The 16277-nt window shown below is 31.6% G+C and overlaps 1 pseudogene; it reads left to right on the top strand.

The window, feature by feature from the left end:
• Positions 6682–7713, top strand: LOC110271617 (annotated as a pseudogene).

Consider the following 16277-nt stretch of genomic DNA (forward strand, 5'->3'; position numbering starts at 1 on the left):
TCTGAATTAAGGAGAAGTTCTGCCAAATTATCATTTAAATTGTTTGAAACATGTTTGGTTTGTGAGAAAATAATAATTGTAATTGGCAGAAAATTCTAATTATAGGGTACACTCTGCCGAATTTTCTAAAAACTTTAATAAATTGTATTATTGGTTGAATTCTAGGGTGTATATTGCAATATGATTCCAAGTTATCGTTTATGGATGTATGATAGAGATAACGGTAGACGGGAGGATTTAAAACTTGAATTCTTTGAGATGGTTAACACGTTTGTTTCACATGTCTTCAGCATAGAACCGTTTAGGTCTGAAGGGGTATCTAGGTGTTCGTGACATAAGTATCAGCTGACTAAGTGGTTAGGACCTTCGAATATATAATACTTCACCTCTACTGTAATGCATCCAAGGATGGGTATTAGATGTGGACAAAACATGGAGAAGTGGACAAGTAGGGAATTAGCCTGTCTGCCTCGAATTTGAATAGGTCCAATTATTGATCAACGAGGGTTTGGTTGGTGAGAGAACTAAATATGGAAGAAATAAATTAGGAGGGGTAACCAAGAGAGATACAACGAGATGATGTTTGATACGATAGGTGTTATGGAAATGGAAGAGACTGAACAAGAGCCTAACCTGGAGGCAAAGAGATTTTATCATCTATTAGAATCTGTCGCAAAACCTTTGTTCGAGGGGTGCGTTCATTCGAAATTGTCTGCATGTGTTAGAATGATGAGCATTAAGTCGGAGTCAAATCATACCCAAGAATCTTTTGATAAGTGGGCTACCCTTTGTAATGAACTGGTACCTATAGGGGCCATTGGCATCCCCCGGAGCCGCTACAAAGCAAAGAAGTTTGTTTCAAAATTGGGTCTAAATTCAATGAAAATTTATCTTTGTTTGAATGGTTGTATGCTGTATTACAAGAGTGGTGCATACCTAATAGAATGTAGATTTTGCGGATCACCGATGTTTCAAGTCGAGAGAGAACAGATTGGTAAACGGCGGTTAAAGAGAGTTCCAATGAAATGGAAGCACTACTTGCCCTTAATCCCTAGGCTGAAACGATTATATGCATTGATGAGTTCGACCCCTCATATGACCTAGAATAGAAACAACAATAAGAGAGCTGATGGAATCATGACACACCCGTCACACAGAGATGCTTCGAAGCATTTTGATCGGGTCCATCCTAATGTTAGATTAGTTTTGTGCTCTGAGGGGTTCGCACAAAATTCTAATTTTGGTAACGCATACTCTTGTTGGCCTGTAGTGGTGATACCTTATAACCTGAGTCCCGAAATGTGCATGAATGACCCATACATGTTTCTAATTTATATCATACCTGGTCTCAGCAATCCAAAGGACAAAATAGATGTCTTCTTGCATCCATTGGTGGATGAGTTAAAGGAGTTGTGGATCCATAGTGTAGATTGTATGATATTTCGACGAAGACAAACTTCCAAGTGCATGCTGTATTGATGTGGACCATTAACAACTTTCCTACATATAGGATGTTATCAGGTTGGTCCACTCAGGGCAGAATGGCATGTCCCATTTGTATGGAGGATACAAAGGCATTTTGGTTGATGAATGGCGGTAAGAATTCGTGGTTTGATTGTCATCGAAGATTTCTCGACATGGATCATCATTTTCAGCGCAACAAGAACTCGTTCAAAAATAATAAAATTGAACAAGAAGAGGCACTCGTGAGGTTGGGTGGTAGGCAAGTTTGGTATCGTGTCAGTAGAATCCCAAAGATCGTTGATAACAGAGCAGGTTTGAGACCTCCGGAATATGGCAGGGAGCATAATTGGACTAAACAGAGTATATTTTGAGAGTTTCCTTATTGGAAAGACAACTTGGTTTGACATTGTCTTGATGTGATGCACATTGAAAAAAATGTGTTTGATAATATCATATACACAGTAGTGGACGTTGAGCGAACAAAGGATAACGATGAGGCTAGGTTAGACTTAGTGGATATTTGCAGGTGGCCAGATCTGAAAAGAGACTTAAGAACGATTAGTAGGATAAACCAAAGGCGGTGTTCGCTCTAACGAAGGACCAGAGACAAAATGTTTGTAAGTGGATTAGAGGATTGAGGTTTCCTTATGGTTACGCCTCTAACTTGAGCAAGTGTGCAAACGTCTTACGTGGTAGGCTTGTTGGGTTGAAGAGTCATGATTGTCATGTTTTCATGGAGTCTTTGCCTCTTGTCGTGTTAAGAGAACTTCCAACCAATATCTGAAAATCCCTCACAGAAATAAGTGAGTTCTTTAGGGAGTTATGTGCTATGAAACTTAGCATTAATGATCTCACAATCATGGTCAAGAACATTCTTATCATACTTTGTAAGCTAGAAAGGATATCCCCTCCATCATTTTTTGACGTTATGGAACACTTAGTAATCCACCTACTGTACGAAGCAAGCCTATGTGGGTCGGTCCAATATAGGTGGATGTATCCATTTGAGAGGATAATTGGTTCATTCAAGCGCACCATGAAGAACAGAGCTCAGATTGAGGGCAGCATCTGCGAAGCATTGCTAGCTAGGAATTTGCTCATTCTATTTTCAGCCTCATATTGAGTCACGTAGAACAAGGGTTAGAAGGAACAATGAGATGGGAGAACCCTTGTCAAGTGGAACAACATATTCAATCTTTGCTATATAAGGAGCTGCAATGGGTGCGAGTAGTGACTATTGGTTAGAGAAGAAGGAAATCAATACCACACATCTGCATGTGTTGCTTAACTGTGACCAGATTTTATCCTACCTCATGTGAGTTTTTAAGTCTGCATAAATATTACAACCAGTAAGATTCTAACTTCTTAATCTAATCAAAACTTCTTTATCATATTCTGTCATATAGGTTATTCCAAGAGAGAAATCCTGATACCTCATTGAACAATTTTTCACATTAGTTCAAAAAATACGTGAGCGTGCATCTAATTGACATAACAGATTGGAGACTAGTTGCACTTAGTTTGGGTATAATGAATAAGGGCACAAGTTACCCGATATACAACGTTAATAGATATCAGTTCCATTTTTTACAGCGGTCGATTGGAAAGAAAACATATAATACCAGAGTTTGAGTTCATGGGGATTCAGGCGGTGGTCATTCTGATTAGTCATTCTCGTGGATAAATTTTGACGCAAAATCTGACGGTAAATAGTGTACCGTCGGATTTTATTTATTTTGTCAATGATAAATTGGTGCATAATTTTCAAACCACAACTACCGACAAGTGCACTGGGTCGTACCAAGTAATAAACTCACGGTGAGTGAGTGTCAATCCCACGAGAGTTAATGGACTAAACAAGCAATGATTGGTTAACTATTCTAGTTAGACAATTGAAAGTGAGAGTTTTGGAAACCAATTAGCATCAAAGACAATGAATTAAGCGAAGCAAGCAGTAAATGTGCGAGAAAATACTGTGAGAAAAGAGTTATGGTTTTGGAGTTGTTTAGGCTTCCGGATTAGCAATTTTTATCAACTACCTTGATCATGCAAATACTATGAGAAAATCCTAGGTGATTGAATTCCAATTCCTTGGAAATTCAATCTCTTCTAACCTAATCAACCGTCAATTTCTTGATCAATTAATTGTGTTCAAAGGTTAAGTCCAATTTCTAGTTTATAAGCTACACAATTCTTAAGAACCCAGAAATAATTCGATTATATGTCACATATCACATTAAATCTAGATAAATGAAGAATTATGAGAAAAGGGTTTCAAGCTGTAATTCCAATGATGTAACTTTTCCAAGATTCAAAAGGATTCAAATTAGATTAGGGTTTTTTTCAATATACTCTAATCTGTGGGATGAAGAACAAAACTAATTCTTAAACATAAATCAATGCATTAATCAAGAGTAGAAGAACAAATATTTATTAATCCATGAAAGTAAACAGAGCTCCTAACCTTAACAATAGAGGTTTAGTGGCTCATGGTGCAGAGAAAATCCTCAGAGTAAAAGTGTGTAAAAACTGAAAAGTACCGAAGTGGAAGAGAGAAGAGCCCACAGGGCAAATCTTTTCCCTTTTATATCTAATCCTAATTGATACTAAAACTTAAATTAAAAACCTAATAATATCTTTTCTAATTTCTAATTGATTTAAAAATTAAATCAAAAGCTTCAATGTGATTTGTTGCACACAATGGGGACCACTCCATTCAGCGCACCTGGCGCTAAATGCTGTGGCATTTAGCGCCACCCTTCCAATGAGGTTGCACGCAATACGAAGTCCGCTAAACGCCGGGTCGTGGCGTTTAGCGCCAACATGGCAGAATTGGATATCGAGGTTTAAGGTGCCGGTGATGTGGCTTTTGGCGCTGAGATGGCAGAATGGTCTTCTCTTGTCTTCTTTTTTAATTCTACCAATCTCACCTGAATGCTATCTGTAATCAATAAAATACAACAACAAATCAAAGTAGCATCTAATAGGGAGTAAATCACCTAAATCTCTTAAGAAATCAACAAATTACCATATAAATCATATATAAAAGATATGAATGATGCTCACGCATCATAAATATGACAGTACTCAACATTTTTCTTGTAGTGATTTTTTTTGGGTCTTGGTACGTTTGTGGCTTTTTATCAAGGTTTTGAATCCTAGTTAATGAAAAGGTAGAGAAATTGATTGTCTGATTCAGAGAGATTTAATGGTTATTGCACACAGATGTTGAAGTAGGTGAAAAGATAAAGGAAGAATGAAGAATGGATTGAAAGTATCTGGCTTCAAAAACTGTATTGTATGCCTAGAAAAATGACGTCATTTTTTCCCCTCAGCACAGGAACTTATTTGTCTTCCTTGCGATACGTGGACACTTAACGGACCACATGTGCTAGTTAATGCTCCATGTCAGCATTTACCATTAGTGACTAACGGAATAACTTGGTCGGGGACTGATTTGACTGACAGAATTAAGTTTTAGGAATATTTTTTTGTGTATTTTAAAATCTAAATGACTAAAGTGTTCGATTTTAAAAACTTCAGAGACCGATTTGGATAATTACTATAAATATATTAATAGCATTGAACTCGAGAAGTATTGCTGCTGCGACAAATGAGATTGCCTCTTAAACAGGCTGCTCCAAGTTTAAATCCCAACTAAGACTGGAAAGAGGTTTAAAAAAAATCCTCAAAGTGTGGGTGTGTGGATGTGTGAGTAGTGTAATGATAAAATAAATAAATAAATAAAAGAAGTGATTTTCAGGAGAAGCTGAAAAAGCACTGGTGTCAAAAGCATAAACAAGTGGCTGGAAAAGCAGTAAGATGTTAGTTTTCAGCACATAATAAGAAAAGGCAACACATGTGCAGACTAATTGGCTAAAGAAAGCTTAAAGATGAAACTAGGATATAACTTTGTTGATCTCCTTCCCCCTAGCTTTGAAAATTTACTTAGACAATGATGTCAGAAAGATTATCTTATCTCGTATAGTTAACATCTTGTAATTGTATCTGTTTTCTTGGGATTTAGCCCCTTTATATTAAAAAAAAAACATTGTTTTTCTGAGTTTGGTTGCAAAATTTTCAATTCTAATCCACAATTCCAGACAATCCAAATAAAAATAAAGAAGAAAAAGTTTGAGTCTACATTCCACACAATATGAAATGATCAAGTCTCGGACCAAACAATAAATTTGTTGGCTTACTTGCAGCCGCATTCGAGTTCAAAATATGGGTTTAACCTCACTACAAGAAAAATGTTTTAGCGACGAATTTTTAGTGACAATAACATAATAGCCACTAATTCTTTAATTTATGTTATGTTTTTACGGTAATTATATATTTGCTATTATTGTATTACTGTATGTTATAGTAGCCATAGTTACTATTATCAGAAAATTATTATCTTTTTTTTTTACTTTCAATTTTAATTTTTTAAAATTATTATAGTGGTCATTGCCGCTAAACTTTTGTTATCACTTTTTTTTATCTTTAACTCCTAAATCAAATTGAAAAACGGAAAGAGAGAGAAAACTGAAAAAGAAAATAATATCGTCACTAGGTTAATTCGCGTAATCCCTCTATCGCCGATCACCACTGCCGTAATCGTTGCCATCGCCGACGGCCGCCGTCCATCATCCTACTCTTTGGACCTCGTTTCCATCTGATCCGCCTCAAATCCGCATCGTTGTCATCGTTTGTTCGTCTCAGATCTATGTCACCAAGGTCTTCCAGCTACCGTTGCTGCTCTTGTCGCAACACCACACCTCTGCTGCTTGCACCGCCGCCATTCTTTCCCGTAGACGCACAAGATTGTCACCGTGGGTAGGTCTTCTCCCTTTATTTTTTTGATTATGATTTGAATATTTAAAAGCCTGTGATTCTCTCTCTGTGTTATTACTTTTGCTCTGTTTGCTTGCTTGATCCTAATGAATCTGGCAGATCAAACTGAAATCGAAGTATTTTCTTAGTAATAAATCTTATTTGGATTTTGGTTTAAGATTATGTGGTTTTTAGAATATCATCACTGCTAGTTTCATTGTCTTTAAATTACTCAACTATCTTGGAAGAAAATATGTTCATGGATTCAGATTATGAACTGCATTTTTAATTAGTAGAAGATTATGAATTGTATTTTCAATTTTCATGGTTAAATTTGAGGCTAAAACCTGTTTAATCAAACATAAGTGAATATAACAAAAAAAACAATGTCATGATTTCATGTCGTGTTATACATTTTTCTCGCTCTCTCTGTTTTATTTCAATAATGGAGTTGGGAAGCATACTCTATACTTCCTTGAGGATTAGACCATTCTCATCGCTGGAGCCACTGGCTTCCTTGCCAAAAGTACATATATTATTCTCTCTTTCAATATATAATTCATTCATATTATTAAATGTATTTTTGTATTTGGTTTTGTAACATAAAAACAGTTCTGGTGGAGAAAATATTGAGGGTTCAACCAAATGTTAAGAAGCTATTTCCTCTTTTAAGAGCTGACGATGCTAAGTTTGTTACTTATTGCTTGCAAAATGAGGTACTATTAATACTTAGTCTCTCACACTTGCTTGCTTTTCTAACTAATACTATTAATGTTGCAAATCATAGGCAATGACTTGTTTAGACTGTTAAAGGAAAACTTAGGTCCAAACTTCAATTTTTTCAGGTTGCGTTTGTTTTTAAGAATAGGATAAAATAATATACTAAGAACAAGACATAAAGGACAGAAACATAAAACTGAAAATAAGACATAATTTCTATGTTCCTATCTCAATGTCTCGTTCCTAAAACCGAACGCATCCTAGCACAAAAGTTGACACTCATTCAAGAAGATATTTCTTGCTAAGATTTGGGTTTGGACTCTCATTCGATTCTCAAGCAACAAATTTACGACCAAACACATGTTATTATTAATTTAGTTTCAACTACCAACTTTGATGAAAGGTACATAGTACATACATATATATTCTGATGATCTTTTTTATTTTCTTTTAATATAAAATTAATAAATTAATATTATATTACAGATATGATATATCGTTGGGCCTAAATACCTTTGGAGTTAAGCACGTCATAAACTTGTCCAAAAAATGCACTAAACTCAAAGGTGCTTGTACATATATCAACAGGTTTGTATACATCTATATATCAAGTTACTTGATGATTAGCTACTAAGCTGGTTATTAAAATGAGACAAAAAGTGATGTCATGCTCCAAGATTTGTATCAAGTATTTTATTTTATTTTTTGCTTGAAAAGAAAAATTGACTATTGTGGATATCCAAGGAACCAAGAGTGATGCCATGCTCCAAGATTTGTTTATTGCTAGTAGTAATATTTTAGTAGGTTGTAAATCTTTGTCATGCCATAAGCTGCAGTAGTATAGTACTTCTAGGAGATTTCACTACAACAATATAGATTATTTTTTAGGGTTATAATGTGTAAAAGAAAATTAAAATTTGTCAAAAAAATAAATTTTGACACTATTTTAACTATGAAAATATGTTAATAAAAGTTTTGTCAAAAATAGTATTTTTAACGTATAAGTGATTGTGAAAAAAATTTAAATTTTATTTTGATAAATATTGACTGTCAAAAATAATTTGTTAGAAAATTTTGAGAACATATTTTTTGTGATACTTATTAATTGTCAAAAATACTATTTATTTTGACACTTATTGACTATAAAATATTCTCAACAAAAAATTTTAACAAAGAATGAGATGAGATCTTGAAACTAAAGAATAACTTGAGATTTTGAAGATAAAAAATGAGTAGTATAATCCTAAACTGAGAGCAGTGTGATGTCAAAATTAACAGAGCCAAAGAAGAAGAAAAATACTGGAGTAAATTAAAAACAAATGAGTGTCAAAATTGATGAGTAATTTTCTACGGTCAAATTATTCATCAAGAAAACATAGAAAATTTGACATTTATGATATTTGTCAAAAATATATATTAATTTTGACATTTAATTATGGTGTTAAAAAATAAAATGTTAAAATAACTCTATTTTCTTGTAGTATTTATTTTGGGTCAAAGTAACAAAATATTTAAGCATTATTTGAAAATTTAATTAAAATTTTTGAACTTATTCCTACAAGCTTGATTATGATATCTTCTAGTGTTCTTCATAGAGGGGCCACCACTGCCTTCTTTTTTCGCACCGTCATGCGCCATATCAAACGTGCCAAAAAATTGGTACTCTTCTGTTTCTCTTGAGATTTAATTCTAATTCTATATGCAATTAGTGTTTGTATTGTACTGTTTATGTTCTATTATCTTAAAATTATAAAGAGAACTACATTGATATGTTACTATCCAAACTTGTATATATTGATTATAATTTAATATGTACAAAACACTAAAATAAATGCTAGATTTTTATCATAGGCACATCATTATCTTTGTAGTATTCAAAAAAAAATTTTGGAAACAGTTTTAGGTCTTTGAAAATGTTTAATTGACTGAAACTTGTGACTAATCTAGTGGAGTTAGAAGTGTTAACTGTTTGGTGATGCATCAATTGAGCAAAGTTATATATGTGAGATGGAAGAAGTGATGTAATGTTAATAATGTCTATATATTAAAAAAAGTATTAAAGTTTTAGTAGTAATAATAATGACAACTAAAAGTGAATAACAGAAATTTAGAGTTATTTTTAATGGCCATATATATTGTTTATAAAACAGCAATAGTAATGGCAACTAAAAATGAATAATTTTATCATTTTAAAATTATTTTTAGTGGCCATAAAAATTGTCAAGAAAATAGCCACTAAAAGTTATAATTTTTAGCGGTCATTAAAAGATCTTTATTGATAATTGCCGTTAAAACTTTTTAGCGACAAAACATAAGATGGCTAATGTCTAATTGCCGATAAATATATTGACTACCAAAAATAATTTTTCTAATAGTGCCATACAGTGGAATATAAGAATCCATAGTGGGTGTGTGAATAAGTGTGTGATTTTGTGATGTAATACCTAAAATTAACGACGGTCAAATTCATCTGAAGAAAAAATTGATTAAATCTATGGTAAAGAAAAAAAATGATAAAAAGATAAAGATTCACTTTCATAAATAATTAGATATTTATCTAAAAGAATGTGTCATTTTAATTTTATTAATTTTTTAAAACAAATTTATACACTTTTCTTAGTTCTTTTAACACAAAAGCCTCTTCATCATAGAATTATTCTAAAAAATTTTAGGAGTTGATTGTTGTCGAAATTCCACAATGAATAATTCCTAAGATTCCACTTTGGATTAAAAATAGATAGTGTATTTGAAAAAGTCTAATTTTTTTTTTTAAGAATTGAATTTTTTTCTTTGTTTTGGAATATAAACAATACATAGATTTAAACTCTCTTCAGAATTCTAACTCTCATTTTCAAGTAAAAAATTCAAGTCTGATTTACAAATCCATTCTCATGAGATTTGTATTTAAAGGTAAAATATTTAAATTAATCATTCTATAATTTGATATTTCAAGTATACTATTTTTCTTTCACCTTTTCCCTTCCTTCTTTCCTCTTTCCTTTTCTTTGAGCCATCTTCATTCTTCATCCTTTACTTTTTCTTTTCACATCTTCTCTCCACCATCATCTATTATTATATCACATATTCTCTCTTCTCTTTTCCTGTCTTTTTCTATTAAAAGTTTCTATAAGTAGTTTTTTTGTTAAAGGTAAAATAATAATGTTAAATATATTTTTTTTTCTTCCAAATCTAAGAACTAGCGTGAGAATTGAATTAAAAATCTATTCTCTAAAAAATTTAATTCAATTCTATCTTATTAAAGTTTTTAAATACATAGAGAGACTTCAATCATACATGATAAATAAGAATACGTTTGGTTCTAAAAATAGAATAAAAAATAACACTGAGAATAAAATATAAATGATAGAGACATAAAAATTAATATTTGTGTATTTTGTTAATGATGAGTTATGCTATCTGTACACTAAAATCAGCTACCAAAGTTAGTTATTAGTATAAAATATATGTTAAAATATAAATATATATTAAAAATAAATTAAACCACATATGTATTTATACATAAATATATTGGTGGTTGATTTTAGTATACAAATAATATTTTTTATTTAAAGAGTAGTTGGAGCAAGAGATGAAGTGGATAGGTGGGTTGCAAGTGGTGAAGATTTTGGCTCTATAAATAGCTATTGAAGCTGCCATTGAAGAGCATCAAACACACAACACATCAGAAGTAATTAAAGCAAGCTAATATTTTGTGGAGTCTCATGTCAATGTGTCAGTGAGATATTTTGTAGTAAGGGTAATATTGTAGATTATATAATATAAAATTAGAGTGTTGTGAGAAATATATGCTGAATTTTAGGTAGATTATCCAAAACTTATTAGTTATTACAAATTATAATAGAAAATGTCTATTGTCATTACACTATATAATTATCATTAAATATTATGGATATTTTTAGGGCTCATTTTTTTGGATATAATAACTCTGTGTGTGTTGTGCGTCATTATAGAGAATAGGAGTGTTTGACATGAATGTGGGGTAGCTTTTTTTTTTTAAATAATGAGATGAAAAAATTGGACTATCTGATTTTTTTGTTAAAAAAATTATACACACAAATCGAACGCTCCGATTTGTGTCGGAGGAAAATTTTAAATTTTAGTGTATCTAATCGGACCATCTAATTTTAATATGAATTTAATTTTTTTATTTCGGGACAATCAAATCGGACCGTCCGATTTGATTATTATATATTTTATTTTAATGCATCAATACAAATCGGTCGGTCTGATTTGTTTGCAGATCTCCTTTCTTTTTTCTTCTTCTTCTTCTTTCAGTTCCTCCACCAAGATCTATCTCTATCATTTCGTATGAGTTAAAAAAAATTGACAATGAAATTCATATTCATGTGAGTGAGAAAAATGGATGATAGAGTCCTATTAAAAGTATATTATTTTGGTAAAATTTTTCTAAAGGAGTAAATTTTATTTATGAAAATTCGTTAGATATTGTTATTCCATTCACAATTTCATTTGAAGAACTAAAAAGTGTGATTTGTGAGAAGATAGATTCTGAAATGTCAAAGAAAAATATCATGTATTTTATATAGGTATCATATACCGGTATTTGGTGGATTCGTTCAATTTCAAACCAAATATATAACTGATGAAGCGAGTATGCAAGAGATATTTTCAATGTACATTGAAAGTCGCGCTCAGATGTCGTTCATTGAATTGTATATTGAATTCGAACCATCTGAAGCCGACCAAAATATTGAACGGGAAGATTACAATAGTGATAGTGAAGAAGAGTTTAAAAGTAATAACGAAGTTGTTGGTCCAGACGGAGACAAAGATCAAGGTGACGGAACTATGGAGGCAAATGTGACAGACGTGATAAATGCACTAGCAAACGGACATCCGTTTGAGGAGCCATCTTTCATGCGAGTTTTGGATTTGGAAGCTATGCATGCTCCGGAGTTTCCGGAACATATGAATACAGGTACGTAATTGCCTATATATTTATACGAAGGATTAGAATTTTTTAATAATTTATATTGATTGAGAGACCAAATAGTTACGTGACTTATGAAAATATACTTAATTATCATTTGTTTATGTGTTTATTTAGGTAAATTTAAGATAATAATTTTTTTAGTTAGTTAATGATTTAGTTAAAATATTAATTAGTATTTATTTATGTGTTTATGTTTTTATTTGGTTAAAATTGAGATAATAACTTGATGTAAAGTTTATTGGATATGTCTAAAATGAGCACAACAATTATGTGCTTATTGAATGTGCCACATTTATATAGACCGTTAGATTTTATTAGATGAAAATCAAAGACTAATATAAAAGAAGAATATTGATGAATTCTAATAAATACAGAATATTCTAGTATATAAATAAATACTTTAAATGACAATACTTTAATACACAATACTTTAAATAGTATAAAAAATATTCATATTTTTTGTATTTATATATTTTATATTTAATTATTAAGAATAAAAGATTTTATTGCCATTTAAAGTATTGTGTATTAAAGTATTATCATTTAAAATATTTATTTATATACTAGAATATTCTGTATTTATTAGAATCCATCAATGTTCTTCTTTTATATTAGTCTTTGATTTTCATTTAATAAAATCTAATGGTCTATATAAATGTGGCTCATCCAATAAGCACATAATTGTTGTGCTCATTTTAGACATACCCAAGTTTATTTATATTAATATTGATGTAGTGAGTATTGATTTTTTACATTGAAACACGTCGTGGGTTTTGGCTATTAATAATTTCTCGACCACCCTCACTCCTACTAGAGTCTCCAGATACTAACCCTCCAGAAGTATCTGAGGAAGTGCGGCATGGATGCCTCGCGTCCAAAGAATATCTACCTGTCATCATATCAGGCTGATGGCTAGATTGTGATTGGCCTGGATCTGCAGTCATGAATCCAAGTAACTGGCTAAATGAAATTCCGTCTCTTGTATCAAATTGTGGAGTACTCTAATACTGCTGATGTAATAGGTATGACGGAGTAAATTGTGTTTGAGGTACATATGGGATCAAAGACTGTGGTTGTTCTTGTGGAGGTGGAGGTAGCGGTGGTTATGGCTCCTGCTCTTGATTGTCATCATCCCTAACTGGATTACCCTCATCATTTTCTTGCACCACAAGATCCAACAAGTTCAAGTAGTTGTCATATTTTGAACGATACCAATACACGTAAATCTCTAAGGGATGCTGTGGAGACATGGGAAGCTCAGTAGGAACGTGATTATATCTGTTTGTCCGCTGCATCACCCAAAATGAATGAGTCGTGGCTGTGGTCCCATCAAGATTTTTAAGACCTGTTAGGACTTCCCCGTGTGCCTTGTCTAGACTCCGTTCTTGATGAGAAACTCCCCTGAATGAAACCAAACTGTCGACTAAACCTATCGGTTGCATGTCACTCAATGCATTTAAATGATACCAATGGTACCGTAACACTCCACACAACTGAGTGCATGTAGATGTTTGCAGGAATTATGTCTGGTTCAATGCGATCAACACCATAGGCCATTAGGCCTCCCATACAAACTGCACACAATAAAAGAAACAGATGATTACAAGCCAAATAATAATAATACTAAACCCGAAACAAATACTTCTTTGATGAAAACATACTTGACCTTCCTGAAGATCATCCAATGACTTCCTAAAGTGAGCAAGACTAAGATATCTATAGCGTCAGTCTCCACGCTCCCACTTACGCCACCTAATATGATTTATTTTATTAACACAATTGGATTCTAAATATGAAGATACGATGTAAGTCGATAATGTTACCTGTTTGCAAGCGGAAAACTGCGGGGTTCCCTAGGAACTGGCGCAATATATGATAGACGGATCTAAGCCCACGCTAGCAGAAGTGTTAGTGCACCATCGATTTTCTTGCAGTCAAAACAAGATGCCTTGCATAGCGCCCTGTACAGGTGTGTTAGGCATGTTGATCCCCAACTATACTGTCCGATACTGACAAAATCACGAAGCAAAGGCAGAAACTTCCAGTGCACAGCTGCTCCAAACTTGTCTCCAAACAAGATTGTACTAAATAACAACATAATGTGGCGCTTCATGTACCTCTAAATACTGTTTTCGTCAATCAACTCTAAACGTTCTTTTAAATTCCGAAGCCACGTCAATTTTATGAAGCTTCCTCTACGGTCTGACTTTCTCGGTGCAATACCAAATTGGTGCAAACACTCAGCCTCTAAAGCTTCGTGACTATTCATAGTCACTCCTGTCACTGAAAGACTGTTTGTTGGAAGACCAAGAATAACAGTTGCATCTTCTAGTGTCACATCACACTCACCAACCGAAAAGTGAAATGTGTGTGTGTCTGGGTGCTATCTCTCGACTAAAGCATTTACAAGTGCTTTCTGACATTGACGTATTCTAATTTAAAAAATATGATAAAAATCAATAAACTGTAAATGCTCCTCCACATTATGATTGTACCGATTCGAAAACAATAGATGGTTACATGTCAAATTTTGTAAACTCTATAAAAACATAACAAATTATTAGTCAAATCATTAATAATTACTCATTTACTATTAAAAATTAATAATTTTTTAATAATAATAACTAATTTATTAAACTAATACTAAATTTACTATTAATTAGCTAATTTAGTAACTAGCATGCATACATACAACTAACGTACCAATGATTTAGCTATCATTATTAAAAATTTTCCAAATTTAACTACATAAAATATATTAATTAAATATCTAACAATAATAATTAATTATAATTCCTCAAAATTGTTACAAAAAATTCTAAACATATATTTTTTATTAATCAATCATATTAATCTAATTCAAATATTATCATTGATTAAAATGTTCACTAACTAAATTTAAATATATATATTTTTAACTATTATTTGAACATATATTTCTAAATTTCTAACAATAATAATTAATTATAATTCCTCAAAATTGTTACAAAAAATTCTAAACATATATTTTTTATTAATCAATCATATTAATCTAATTCAAATATTATCATTGATTAAAATGTTCACTAACTAAATTTAAATATATATATTTTTAACTATTATTTGAACATATATTTCTAAATTTCTAACAATAATAATAATAATAATTCTGTAACATATATCATTTAAACATATATTCCTAAATTTCTAACAATAATAATAATAATTCTGAAATATAAAAAATTTTATAAAACAAACTTACATAATCAAAATGACAGAGATAATTGATAATATAAAATTCAGGATGATTAACATCTTTATATTTTTGTTTTTTTGGCATTGTAATTTTTTTAATTGAAGAAGAAGTTAAAACGATGATGAAGAAGAAGAGGAAAGAAAATGTTGGCCAGTTGGATTCAAGAAAGGGACTTCGAAGAAAGAGAGTGAGTTCAGAAAATGGGGCATGTTAGTATAAGGAACACCTCGCTGGAGCATAACGCATGCACGACACGTGGTTGAGAGGACGCAAATTAGACGGTTCGATTTATGCCTCTTAAATTAGACCGTCCGATTACCTATTTTTAAATCGATTCGGATGATTTCTTTAATTTTGATACTATATTTGCATAAAATATTTATGCACTTCATAACTGCGTCCTACACTATTTTTTCTTCATATCTAAATTAAAAAGTGTATTTTTAGAGTTTGGCGTGTGGTTTTTTTTTTTTTTTTTCATTTCAGAGTTTTTCGCGTTAAATGGACGGTATTATATATATGTACTTATGTATTTTACTATTCACTATACGGTACAGTACTGTTGATATGTAGGATTGCTATTAGCCTATATAGTTACTGGTTATTTGTACGGTATTACAAGAGGCGCACAATTTTATTTTTTGTATTTACCGATTATACTCTGCATCAATTTTAGTGTGTTTCTGCTTATGCTCATAGTTTTAATATGCTAGAAGTGTGTCCGATTATCCCTAACAATAATTATGAACAATAGAAAAGAAATTAAAAAATAATTGTCTTTTATTATATTTTTGTGGTTTTTTTTGGTTAAATAAAATATAAAATATATTAATTCATGTATCTATGTCTATGTCTATTCTATCAAAAAAGACATAAAATATACAAATTTAATATCATAAAAATATGGGATAAGTATTATTTTGATCTCTAACGTTGAGGGTCAGAATCGAAACCGTCCCCAATGTAATTTTGAATTTAAAATCATCCTTAACGTGTTTTTTTTTTATTAAAATCGTCTTTTTTAATAAAATTTTTAATTTTAAAAAAAGAAAAGAACGCGTTTTG

This window comes from Arachis ipaensis, chromosome B04 (assembly GCF_000816755.2).
Source record: "Arachis ipaensis cultivar K30076 chromosome B04, Araip1.1, whole genome shotgun sequence".
Classification (NCBI taxonomy): Eukaryota; Viridiplantae; Streptophyta; class Magnoliopsida; order Fabales; family Fabaceae; genus Arachis; species Arachis ipaensis.